Genomic DNA, 14,107 nt, shown 5'->3' with positions numbered 1-14,107 from the left:
TCTTTGAGATCCTTGAAAGTTTTCATAGCTTCATCCAACTATATTTTCGCATCCTTTTCCTGCTCTTTAGCTTCTATATATTCAGCCTTTTTCATATCATACTTCAGCCATGGAAATTTCTTTTTCATGCATTCAACCTACAATAGACAGCATAGAGGAATCAAATGAGCATTACACAGAAAACCAATAATCAACTAAAGTATAAAAGCATACCTTTGACAATAGTTCTTCTCTTTGGCGGACATGCTCTATATCCTTTTCAAATTCAGAATTAAGGGTTAACAGCCAATAGTGGGTAACCCAAGCTCATAATATGCCTTTAAGGCAACAAGAGCTCTATGTCTTCCTAATAAAGTGGTGAAGCCAGTGCCGAAGAATCTCTTGGGCTCACTTATACACAATGACAAAAGCAAAAGAGACGATTCCCATTTATAGTGGAAAGTGTGAAACAATGGTGCCTGTAAGAGATAACAAGCAGAAAACTAGGTATGCTAGATTCTTCAAGACAGGTCTCCTACTCCTGAAATCTCCAAATTTGCTCTGAAAGTATATATTATTTTTTTTTATTAAGAATCAATTTTTTTTTATATGTTTAAATACTTAAATATAATAATTTTAATAACTGGGTATGAAAATTCAAATTACAAATTTAACAAGGCAAAAGATAAATAATTAGGCAATTGGTCACATGGGTCACACAAAGGGTCAAAGATGCCAATCTTTGGTTAGGAATGGCAATAGGGTGGGTCGGGGATCACCTCTCCCATCCTCCTCCTGTAGGAAATCAGGGCCGGGGCAAAGATTACCCCCACCGAAGAGCGGGGTGGAGCTCGTTTCCCTGTTGGGATTTTCTTTTCTTTTTTCTTTTAAATTTTTTTATATAAATTTATTTATTAAAAAATAAATTATAAAGTAGAAATATAAGTTTGATATATAATTTTAATAATATACACAATTTTTGTGAAAATTGTAAAATTTATGTACTTAATACACAAAAATAAATTAATTTTTAAGGTAAAAATATAAGTTTAAAACATAATCTTAATAATATACATATTTTTCTTTTGTTAAAATTATTATATTTAAGTATTTAAATATATAAAATAAATTGATTTTTAATAAGAAAAATAATCTATATAAATTATATAATATTGATCACAAATTGAATTTCACCTAAGAGTGCCAAGTGACACTCTATTTGACTTTTTCCAATTCTTCCATTTTTGCCCTTTTCCCTTAATAAATTTGCATACATAATAGAATATAATTTTTTAGCGAATCTCAAGCCACAGAAAATAGTTTATTTTTCATGAGTTCTCTCAATTTCTTTTCCCTTATAGTTTTTCAACTTCCATAATCACTCAACTATGCTTTTAATATGAGTTATTCCAAACACCCTTTCAATTCTTTTTACCATCCCTCTGGTCGATAGATGCATTCCAGATGGGCATGGTGAAGCCTGGTTGGTTGGGGGTTGCTGGAGAGACACTGAGTGGGCCTGCAACTTCGCTGGGCCTTCGATGGAGAGATGCGCTGGGTTGCACGATGGAGCCTCGCACGGAGTGCGTTGTGGAGCAGAGGCCGTGCTCTGCAACATGCAAAGGAACGTGCTGGGCCACTCGCTGAGGCCTCATATGGAGCGTTACTATGGGCGCTAATCATTGTGGTGAGCTGGTCTAGACGACGTCGTGGTGTGCGAATCTGTAAGGTCTTGGTAATCTGCTACCCAGCTCTCAAATTTTAATAATATTCTAGAACCAAACATATAGATATTTGACATCATTTCATACGTAATAATGTGTTAAATAATAATGTTATTCTTAAATTTATTGATACAAATAACTAATTAACTAATATCTTTATAAAACCCTTATGTGAAGATATGTTTAATTTTATTAAGAGAGAATTAAGTATGCTTAATAATTTTGATGCTTAAATTTGTAATGTTATATGTGTGTATGCTTTTTTTTGAAAATTCTTATTCAATTGTTATATTTTTGTGATTTTAAGTTTTGTCTCAATATTTCTAAAAAGTTTTATAAGTAAGGTGTTTCAATTATTCAAAAGAAAACTCTTTTTAAGTTGTTTTTAGCCTTAAAAGTGTATATTTAAAATTTCAAGTAGTAGTAAGTTCGGTAGCCGAAGTTATATATTTTGGCAGCCAAAATAATTCAAAATGTTTTCACTTTCGGGCAGAATCGAAAGCGGCAGTTGAAGCCTTGTAATTATGCTACTAAACCTTCCAAAAACCCTCTTTTTAAAAATTAGACCGTAAGCAAAGTGGTAGCCGAAATTTTAAGTTTTGGAAGCTGAACCTTCCGAAATTTCAATTTTTTAAAATTTGGTAGAACTAAAAGCCACAATTGAAAACTTTAGTTCTGACTGCTGAACATGGAGTTTTTAAAAACTCAAAATCCCTCTTTTTTCTTTTGGTAGCCATTTCTCTTTCATCTCTCTCTCCTAAATCACTCTTCTCACCAAATTTCCTCCAAAATTCTTCTTTTTACATACCAAATATCACATTCACATCGAATTTGGAAGCCCTTTACAACGTTTTAGGGTTTTACATTTGGATTTTCTTGTGAAATTAGGTATTTTCTATTTTTCTTCTTCTTTCTTTTTAAAATTACTTGTTTTTAACTAGTTTTTATACTTATTGTTTGTATTTTATTATGTAAATTTGCTAGTTTTCGCCTTTTGATTTTAGGTTGCTCGCTTTCTGGTTCTTGGATTTTTTTTCTTAATTTTTCGTGCTCTTCTTTTTTTGATAAGTTTTTGAGCTTGTTATTAGTCTTGGACATTATTTTCAACTGATACTAGTTGATGCTTGGGAAATATATATATATATTTTTGAATCATGTGTATGGCAGGTTTCATATATCTAGATCTATTTTCATCTAGAACATGAATTTATAATTAGTTGTAGTAGCACATTGAGTTCTGAATCACATATATGCATGTTTAAGAAAATTGATTCACATAATCACATATATACGGGCCCATCTGAAATTTACCTCATCAAAACTAATTTTTGTTGATTGATGGTTGAATTCTAGGAAATCCCACTTAGTTTTGTTGAATCAATTTCCATCTATAATTCGTTAGTTGTGCTAGCACATTGAGTTGTGGAACATCTCCTGTGTGCCACCTCTTAGCTGTAGGAAACTTTGTTTTAATTGTATTTTTTTACTCGCTTAATGCATGATGCCAATTTTGCTGTTCGTGAGAGTAGTTAATTATCCCTTTAATTTCCTTTTATGGCGCGTGTCCAAGAAAGCAGGATTATTATTATTATTATTATTATTATTATTATTATTATTATTATTATTATTTGTGTTCTTGGCGACTAATAAGTAACATGTTAATTTATTGAGACTTGGGTAACACATGGGTAAAACATATGTTGTGTTCAATGGAACAAATCCCGGCTTGTATACAAGCTGGGTTGAATGCAGGCATAATGTTAACGGCTACAGAAATGCCAGTTTTGTGAAGAAAAAAAATGGCGTGAAGAAGTAAGTAATTCTTCCTCGTGGGCCTCTTGTTTTGTTTATTTTCACATAGCGATGTGCTATCTGACATTGGCCTTTTTTGAAATTTTTTTATGTAGAATTTTACCCATGCCTGTCCTCGCTGTTGCGGGTCTATACAGCTTCTTGTGTCTAATTGCCGAGAAAGCATTGGGCGCCACTACTATCGTTGTAGTGCTACGGTGAATACAATCACTATATGGGAGTTTCTAGGATAATTTTTTTCTCACCAAAGTAAATTTTACTTTATCAATAGCCACCATTAGATGAATTCGTAACATGCTACTATTATTGAGTGGTTGTCTATTTTTTAATGGTGAAATATTCATAACTAACATTGGGTTCATTATACCATTGGCTTTAAAGGTTGTAATTATTTGTTCTGGGCCAATGATGTCAAGGAGATCCATGATGATTTGAACAAGGTTATCCTGTTCAAAGTAGTAATTTGACTGATTTATACATGTTCTAAAACTAAAGTTTCCTTTTAACATTTTCATTCCAAATTCGTTTATTATCTCTTTTGGCTAGGTGAGCGAGGTGAGCGATATCGCCTCTTCATCAGCAGTTGATGCCAGGCTTTCAGCTCTCGAGTCTGAACTCCAGAATACAGTATAACAAAGGGACCTTTTGCAAGATAGGGTTTTGGATTTGATGAGACTGAGATTGAAGGAAAAAGAAAAATGAATTAATGTTGGAATTTGTTATTTTTCATTTTACAAGTAGTTGTAAATAAGTTTATATTAGAGCAAAAGTAGAGTCATCTGGAAATGAAGCAAATGAGAAGATTTTGCCTCTAGACCTTTTGAAGCCTGTACTCCAACTCCATCTACGGTAAGAAACTTTCTGTTGTAACATTTTAGTATTTAAAGCTATAATTAATAAAGTGTAATTTATTAAAATAACTTAAGCTTAGAAGATAAAGAGACACAAGTGAGTTCATTTTATGCATATGGTATCAGTAGTGAGCACCTAAAGTTTAATGCATTGTAAAATGACATGGTTTTTACCTTTTTATGTGCTATTGCAGATTGTAAAGAGTGAAATCTGGCATTCAAATTGTATGAAGAGAGATTTCTCCTCTAATTGCCTTTCTTCTATTGTTCTCGATGCTTCAAATGGGCTTTCACATAAAAAATATCTCAAGGATAATCGATTCATCTATAGTTTTGTGCCTCAGACATTGCCTCCTCACAATGTCTATGCCTCTCATTCTTTGGATGCTCCATCTCCTCCAATCAATGATTTAGATTGTACACTTAAAATTGGAGACTATGTGGTACAATACTTCTCATTGTTAAACATTTATTGCAATGCAGATTTATTGAATTACATAAACTAAAGCTAAATTTTAAATAAGCTATGGAAATAAACATTTGTTGATGCTTTTGAGACCCAACTCGAAGTATGGACAACAAATCAAACCTTATTTACTTATTTTTGCTTGTCTGACTCTTATTTTGCCATTTTGTAATTCCTTTCGCTTGATGTTTGGACATAAATTCAGAAATTTGAAGCTGAAGAAAGGGAGGAAAGACAGAAGTCAACAAGTGAAGTAAATGGTCAAGGCGGTTTTAAGATTTCAAGACAAGCACAAAAAATTCCAAGTATAATAAGACAGGCAAAAATGTAGCAGCTACAGAAATCATGGAAAAATGAACCAGTGCTTCAATGGAACAGGCGCGTAAGTTGGCATATTTAGTGGATTTTTCCTACTGTATTTGATATATATATCAATGAATTAAGGCAATATTTCCTCTATTTGCTTCATTACAAACTATTCCTGAGGTAGTAAAACCAAGAGGAAGAGCAGGTTCAAAGAATGCTCCTGCTAAAAAGGTATGTTTTGCTTCTTATATGCTGTCATTTTCCTCTGGGAAGCTCCTTAGAACTAATTGTTTATTAATTTGTTTGCCAGCAAGAAAAACCCACTCTTGCTTCAGAAGATGATGACGAGGTTGAATCATTGAAAGATCGACTTTATGATTCTTCACCTGAACAAACCACTGGTAAGCTATTCTTCCTAGATATATCCATTGAAAGAAATCTCAATATTCGAAAGGGTAGTATGTTGTCTTGATTTTGTGAAGTTCATGGTTTTTTAACTGAATGGGGTTCATTTGTTTCTACTCTAGCAGCCATGGATACTGACGTATCCCAAATACCTGCAAGGAAAGAACCTACCAAAAGGGCTGCTGCACAGAAGACGACTATGACAGTGGTTTCAGAACCGACAGTTCTGCCAGCAAGAGCTAGATCACAAAGGGCGAACCGTAGGCAGACCAAGTATGTGATGAGTGACTCTGACAGCGACCTGGATGAGAATGATTCTGACTTTGATAGTGACCAGGACAATGATGATGATGACTTCAGTGACAATGAAGACTAAGTTGCTGCTTTTCTCTTGATAGGAGCGGCCATTTAGATTAGAAATGGCAAGCTCTGAGCACTGCTGTTCTTTATCAGCTTGATAATTTGAGTCATGTAGTATTTGTTAGCTGCTGTTGAAATGTATTTAATTGCATTGATTACCGAAATTCGATTACTTTCAGTAAAATGTCTAGAGCTTTTTGACATGAAGAACTTATTATTGGTGTTATGTTCTTGTTGCATCTTAGATTTTTATACAATATTTTGAAAGAATCTCTCAAACATTTTTATGTTAATTTATCTTTCTTTTACAATAATTATCTTTTATATGGCTTGACGGGTAAAATGACCTAAATGGCTCATTTTACTGTTCACAGGAAAAGTAAAATAGGCACTCTTTTTTTTTTTAATTTTTATTTTTATTTTGAATTACTTATTTATATATGTATAACAATGATTTGATCATTTTTTTTTTAATTTCTATTTCGACCTATCTCATTTGAGATTTAAAAAAAAAATTATTTTGAATTATTTAAAAAATGTATTTTTTCCTTTTTTTTTCTAATTTCCATTTTAAACTCTATTATATTATATTGTAAATAATTAAACATATAAATTTAATATTTTATTAATAAAAAATAAAGAAATTATTATTTTAATTTTTTTTGTCAAAAATTGCATATTTTTTTAACTAGAGTAAAAAAAAAATGATTTTATTGGATAAAAAATAAAGTTTTTTAAGCATCTCAAAAAGTTTAGAGCAAATTTGAACTTTATTCTATTAATAAAGTTAATAAGGCAAAAGATAACTAATTAGGCAATTGGTCATATGGGTCATATAGAGGGTCAAAGCTGGTTAGGAATGGCAAGAGGGTGGGTTGGGGATCCCCTCTCCTGTCCTCGTCCCGTGGGAAATTGGGGTCGGGGCAAAAATTACCCCACTAGTAAGTGGGGTGTGGCGCGTTTCTCTGTTGGGATTTTCATTTCTTCTTAATTTTTTTTATTTTAATTTATTATTATATAATATAAATTTATATATTAAAAAATAAATTATAGAGTAGAAATATAAGTTTGAAATATAATTTTAATAATATACACATTTTTTGTGAAAATTATAAAATTTAAAACTATTTTTAAGTTGTTTTTAGCCTTGAAAGTGTATATTTAAAATTTCAGACAGTAGCAAGTTTGGCAGCTGAAGTTATATATTTCGACACGCATAACTGAAAGCGGCAGTCGAAGTCTTGTACTTCAGCTGCCGAACCTTTCAAAACTCCCTTTTTAAAATGTGGACTGTAAGATAAGCGACAGCCGAAACTTTAAGTTTCGGCAACCAAATCTCTTAAATTTTAGTTTTTTAAAATTTGGCAGAACCAAGAGTGGCAGCCGAAAACCTTAGTTTCGGCTGCAGAATATGGAGTTTTTAGAAACCCAAAATCTCTCTTTTCTTCTTTGGCAGCCATTTCATCTTTCATTATGATGGAACAAAATGTACATATTTCATTTACAGAAATGTATGGCTCACTGAATAAAACGTGTCATAAACTTTTGGATAACTTGGAAGTTGCTTGCGAATAGAAACTGTAATGCCCCCACTTTAGGTAGTCCGTATATTCTACTGTTTCGATAACTAACATCTGTTCTGATAGTCAGAATGTCTGGAACTACACTCAAACTAGAGTGAGGAGACATAAATTAACTGAATAAAGATAAAGTAAAATTAAGGAAAAATAAAAGAAATAAAATGTAAATAGGTTAAATGAGTCGAGGTTCCGGTGATGGGTAACCCTAACGGAAAGCGACTGTGAAGATAGTTGTCAACCCTAGACTTATGAGAAACCCTATGAAATAAATATTTGGGACATAAGTGAAGGGTTTGATGTTCCAAAATATGTCCAAGAGGGGGTGAATTGGACTTTTAAAAATAATTTTCGGTTCTTGCTCAAAACCTTTGAAAATTGCAGCTAGGTTCAACTCAATTAACTAATGTGAAAAATGAACAATATAGCTCTATTGACAAGTTGACTCAAGGTTAAGCTCTATGCAATCAGTATACTGATATAACAGACTATATTAACATTCAGTAAATATATCAGTAATTTGAATACGTTTTTAACACAGCAACCAGAGCAGTATACCAAATATTCTAACTGACAGCAGATCAAACAACATGCAGATTAAATCAGATATCAGCAGATTTAGCAAGAAAAGCGATTTAGCAAGAAAAGCGCATTTAGCAGTAAACTAATTTTCTCAGTTAGCAGCAAGATTGACAGCAAACAATATCAACTTTCATATCAGCAAAAGCATATCAATCATAAAGCTAAATTGCATAAATGTAAAGAGCAAAGGTTAAGAAAATGAACACTGGAATTTTTATAGTGGTTCGGCTTTAACTAGCCTACATCCACTCTCTCAAAGATCCCACTTTGAGTCTTCACTCCACTATTCTTCTCTTTTCAAGGCAAGAGACAAAGCCCTTTACAAATTTCTCACCAAAGCTTTTACAAGTAGCTTCACACTTCTACCAAGTGTTATCCCAAACACTTTTAACAACCAAGCTTCAATAGGTGCTTGAATGAACTCTCATAAATGATAATAATGTGTTTAAAACTCACTCTCACTCAATTACAACAGAAACTATAAAGAAGAGTTGAGTAAATAAGCCAATGAAGAGCAATAAATCACTTTGAGCACTTTGAATGAAAGCTTTAAAGATTTTGAACAGTAGAGGGACTTTCATTAAGTGCAAAATGGCCAAAGGTAGGTGTATTTATAGCTTTGGAACGTTTTTTTACCGTTGCAGAACTCATTTGAACGTTACAGATACGAATTTCAAGAAAATAGCCGTTATTTTGTCGTTTTCTGCGATGTTGTGCAGAGTTGAGACAGTTAGCATACTTGAGAAAATAGCAAACCAGTTAGCATACTAAAATCAGTAGCAAACCAGTTAGCATACAAGAAAAACTTTTCTGCATAACTTTCAAAACTATAAAACTTTACACCAAATCATAGTCAAACACTTTTTAGGCTAATAATGATATTTAAAAAGAAAATCTTTTGAGGGATTAAAAATAAGCATCATTGACTTTTACTCCTCAATTCTTTTCACAAGTAATCCTAAAAAATAAAACTAACTCTAATACTATATGTACCTTCAATTATGATTTTCACTGTAGCCTTGGAAGGTAACATTTTCTTCTTTGATCTCCTTTGATTCGTCCTGTGTTATCCTTAGAATGTCATCGTTTCTTCAGAAGCACGAATCCATCATGAAATCCTTTTGTCCTTTTTCTTTGAGATACACAACACTTAAAACAATGTTAGTTTGATTCTAGTTGAGTTTTGGTATCATCAAAATCTATGCTCCTTTGAGCTTATGGGGTCAACAATCTCCCCCTTTTTGATGATGACAAAACTCAATTGAATCACCATGCAAATGTAAATAAGTGTGAGTATGTGTATGAATGTATATGTGAAAATAACTCCCCCTATGTATGTGCTTATATCAACAATTAATCACAAATAACTCCCCCTTAATAATTTCAATGAAATATTCATAAGCATTTTCTTAAGGAGTCAAGTGTGATTAAAGATACTAACTAAATATGCACAATATGCACACTAATCACAAATTGTATATCATTCACAAGTGATATCAACAATATGCACACCATAAAGTTATATCAACAATATACTATTCACAAACTATATCATGCACAAGTAATCACAAACTATATCAAGTATCAAGATTACCATTCATTACTTTTCTCCCCCTTTTTGTCAGCATCAAAAGAATATGGGAGAAAGCATGTCAAAATTCAGTCTAAGTGCAGTGAATAAACAGTCAAAACAGTAACTGATATAGCAAACTAATTAAAAGTTCAGAAAAACCAAAAGTAGCAGACTAAGTAGCAAACTAACAGACAGACTGTTAGACAAAATTCAATTAAAATTCAGTTCATCCTTTCAGCCTAGAGCTTCTCCTGATTAGTTTTGGAGCACCCATTTTCAGCTTTTTGGGCTTGACAGGTTTGTCACTCAAAGTTTGAAGAATTGCAGCAACCAATTCAGTTCCGGGTGTCAAAGGAACAATAGGCCCAGCTGCTAATTCAGTGACAGCAGTAGTACCAGACTCAGCTGTAGACTTTTTGCCAATTTTAGCCTTTTTGCCAGAGGGTTTACCAGTTTCCTCTTTTTGTTTGCTTCTTTGGTCCTTTTGAGCTGTTTTTCCTTTTCCTTTTGTAGGAGCAGCAGGAACAGGAGTTTCTGGTTCTGCTTCAGATTCTGAGTCACTCATATCTTTCCCACTACTTTCTTTGCTGCCTCCATTACCATTCTTATCATCAGATTCATCTTCATCTTTTTCTGCTTCAGCTTCTTCCTCTTCTTCCTTTTCTTCCTCTTTCTCTTCTTCTTCTTCTGTTTCTTTCTCTTCCTCTTCTTCTGTTTCTTCTTCTTCTTCCTCTTCTGTTTCTTCTTCTTCCTCTTTTTCTTTTTCTTTCTCTGTTTGAGGAACAGAACCAGTAGTAACCTTACTGGTTTCTCCAGCCTCAGTGGTTGAAATACCCAAATGAACTTTGATTTTAAACAATTCTTCCACAATCTTGTACATTAACATCAAAGTTCCATCAACTTTAGAATCAAGAGCATTCATAAGAACAGTTTGAAAACTTCTAAATTTCTGTAGCTCTCCAAGTTCCATTTCAACAAATTCTCTCAAGTTGTTTACTTCCTCCAAAATACCTTCAACATTGAAAGTACCACTTGCACTATCTTTGGAGCTAGCACCTTGCTCAAATCTAAGCTTTCTACCATCATCATCTTTTTGCAAACTAGTGATTGGGATCATATTGGTCCTAAGTTTCTCGGTTTCCAAAGGTATCCCAAAGTCTCTAAACAGACCATTTAGAAGATGGGCATAGGGTAGCTTGTAAGGTGGCTTCCATTTCATGATTTGCTTCAGCATAAAATAGGCAAGATTAAATTCAATTTGGTTCACAATATGCCAAATTATGCAGAGGTCAAGGGTACTCAAATAGTTGGGACTGTCAGTTCTAGGATTCAACACATAAATGATAAAACTATGAAGAATTTTGATGTGTTGATGAGCATGGGTAATGCTAGTTTTATCCTTCACTTCCCCTTTAAACACTTCACCCTCAAAATCTCTTTTGTTAAATCCACCAACAGCAAAAACATCTTTGTGGGAGCAGATTTTGTTCCCATTGTTTGGAATTCCTAGGGCTTTAGCTAATCTAGCTACTGTCACTTCATAAATTGTCCCTTTCATTTTCACCTTAAAAGACTCATCTTTGTCAGAATCATCAACCCTCAAATTTTTATAGAATTCTTGCACTAAATCCACATACACTCCTTCAGTGTCAGAACACAATTCATCCCATTTCTGATATTCAAACAAGGATTGCAAAGGAACAGAAACTTCAATAAAAGCAGGCCAGTGAATATACCTTGGCTCATGAATAGCCCTCTCCATATGTACAACTGGAGCTTTTGAAGTCTTTTTCTTTTTGGTTCCTTTTTCTTGAACTGGCTCACCGGTTCTTTTCTTGGGTGTTTCTTTTGGTTTGCCAATTACCAGAGGAGCATCTTTTTGTGGAGGAGGTGACGCAGGAACACTTACGTCAGTTGAGTCCGATGATGAATATGTGGTGATTTTGGCTTTCCCTTTTCCTTTGTCTCGCGCCATAACCAATCTCAGAAGCAAGTTAGGCCGTTAGGACAGTGAGGACTGAGATTATAAATTCAGCTATGTGAGCAGCCAATATATTTATGGATATAATCAATCGAAGCATATCAACATTCATTTAGCACAACAGAGCGCAATGACATAAAGATAGAACAGCCAACACGAAATATTCGGGTTCTTACGAATCCATGGCAATTATATACCATATTTTACGAAATGTTAATGCCCAAAAAAAAATAACTGAGCGCGAAAACAGAGCAAACAATCGAAAGCAGATCGAAAAAAAATTTAGCATATTGCGAAAACAAATAAAACAGGCATAGATAAAAGGTAAAACACGATTCCATCAAAGGTTTAGATTTTATACCTGGAATATACTGAAACAGAGATTGCGAATTGACTTAGGCAAGAGAAAAATATCTAACAGCAAATGATTTCTTTTCGGCAGATTCAGAGAAATAACGGAAACGAAAAATTTTGGGGATTTTCTTTCTGCAAACAATCGATTTAATCGATTCACTATCAACAGGTTTCGGAAATATTTAAGAATGATGAAGGGAGACGATGGCTTGGAAGGGTGCGACCGAAATGGGTTAGCAGGTGGAAAGGAAAAAAGCAGCCGTTCGGGTTCTGGGAGACGGAGCGACGGAAAGAAATGAAGTTTTGAATTTTAAAACTTAAAAAGACACAACTGTAGGTTTTTGCAGGGAATAGGTAGCGTGTAGCAGAGGAGAGACGGCGAGAAGACTGATGGTTCAGAAGAAAAATTGAATCCCGCGCAAATCAAAGTGTTAAAAAGACCATTTTGCCCTTAAATACATAAAGATACAATACTTTAAGTAGAGGGGTATTTAAGTAATATGGGCTTTAAACATGCAGAATAGGCGCTCGAAAAAAAATAATTTTAGAGTTTTAGAGCAATCAGACCTGACTTCCAGTTTGCCAACGAAAAAGTAGGAGCAGTGGTAAAGCATTTAGCAAACAAGAAAATTAGCAAACAGATTAGTATGCCACTGTGATCAAATTTTGCAGAATACTGTTCATATCTGATATGATCCAGAATTTTTCAAATTGCACCAAAAATATCAGAATGCATCTTTAACACTACAAACCAACATATATCACTTCATTTTCATATGGAAACATGAGAATGCATCAAAACTTAATCAAAAGCATCAATCATACCAAGTTCTCTTCTTATTTTGCAGAAAATTTCCTCATTAAGTGGCTTTGTAAAAATATCAGCAAGCTGTTTTTCAGAAGGTACAAATTCAATTTGAATATCACCATTTTGAACATGATCCCTAATAAAATGATGTCTAATTTCAATATGCTTACTTCTAGAGTGTTGAACAGGATTTTTTGATAGGTTTATAGCACTAGTATTGTCACATCTTATGGGAATGTGATCAAATTTAATTTCAAAGTCTTCAAGTTGTTGTTTCATCCACAAAATCTGTGCAACACAACTTCCAGCTGCAATATATTCAGCTTCCACAGTAGAAAGTGCAACAGAAGTTTGCTTTTTACTGTGCCATGAAACTAATGCATGACCTAGAAATTGACAAGTTCCAGAAGTGCTTTTTCTGTTTAATCTACTACCAGCAAAATCTGAATCACTATAACCAATAAGGTCAAATGATTCACATTTTGGATACCATAAGCCAATGTTGTGAGTGCCAATGAGGTACTTAAAAATTCTCTTAACTGCTACAAGATGAGATTCTTTTGGACATGACTGAAATCTTGCACATAAACATACACTAAAATGAATATCTAGTCTAGATGCTGTTAAGTAGAGTAAAGAACCAATCATACCTCTATAAAATTTGTTATCTACCTCTTTACCTTTTTCATCTTTCTCCAATTTAATTGTTGAGCTCATGGGAGTTCCAATACTCTTCATATCCTCCATTTTGAACTTCTTTAGCATATCCTTTATATACTTGGACTGATTTATAAAAATTCCATCTTTCATTTGCTTAATTTGCAATCCAAGGAAGAAAGTAAGTTCACCCATCATACTCATTTCAAATTCACTTTTCATCATGTTGGAAAATTTCTTACAAAGAGAATGGTTAGTGGCACCAAAAATAATATCATCTACATAAATTTGCACAATAAGCATGTCTTTTCCAATTTTCTTAATGAAAAGAGTAGTATCCACTTTTCCTCTTTTAAAATCATTTTGAAGTAAAAATTTACTAAGTCTCTCATACCATGCTCTAGGAGCTTGCTTTAAACCATAGAGAGCTTTAGTAAGCTTGTAAACATGATTTGGAAAGTGAGGGTCTTCAAAACCAGGAGGTTGAGCTACATAAACTTCTTCATCAATATATCCATTTAAAAATACACTTTTAACATCCATTTGATAAAGCATGAAATTCTTAAAACATGCAAATGCACACAACATTCTAATAGCTTCAATTCTAGCAACCGGAGCAAAGGTTTCATCAAAATCAATACCTTCCTCTTGGTTGTATCCTTGAGCTACTAG

The sequence above is a fragment of the Hevea brasiliensis genome, chromosome 4, assembly GCF_030052815.1.
Source record: "Hevea brasiliensis isolate MT/VB/25A 57/8 chromosome 4, ASM3005281v1, whole genome shotgun sequence".
Taxonomy (NCBI): domain Eukaryota; kingdom Viridiplantae; phylum Streptophyta; class Magnoliopsida; order Malpighiales; family Euphorbiaceae; genus Hevea; species Hevea brasiliensis.
This window is presented reverse-complemented; position numbering follows the sequence as displayed.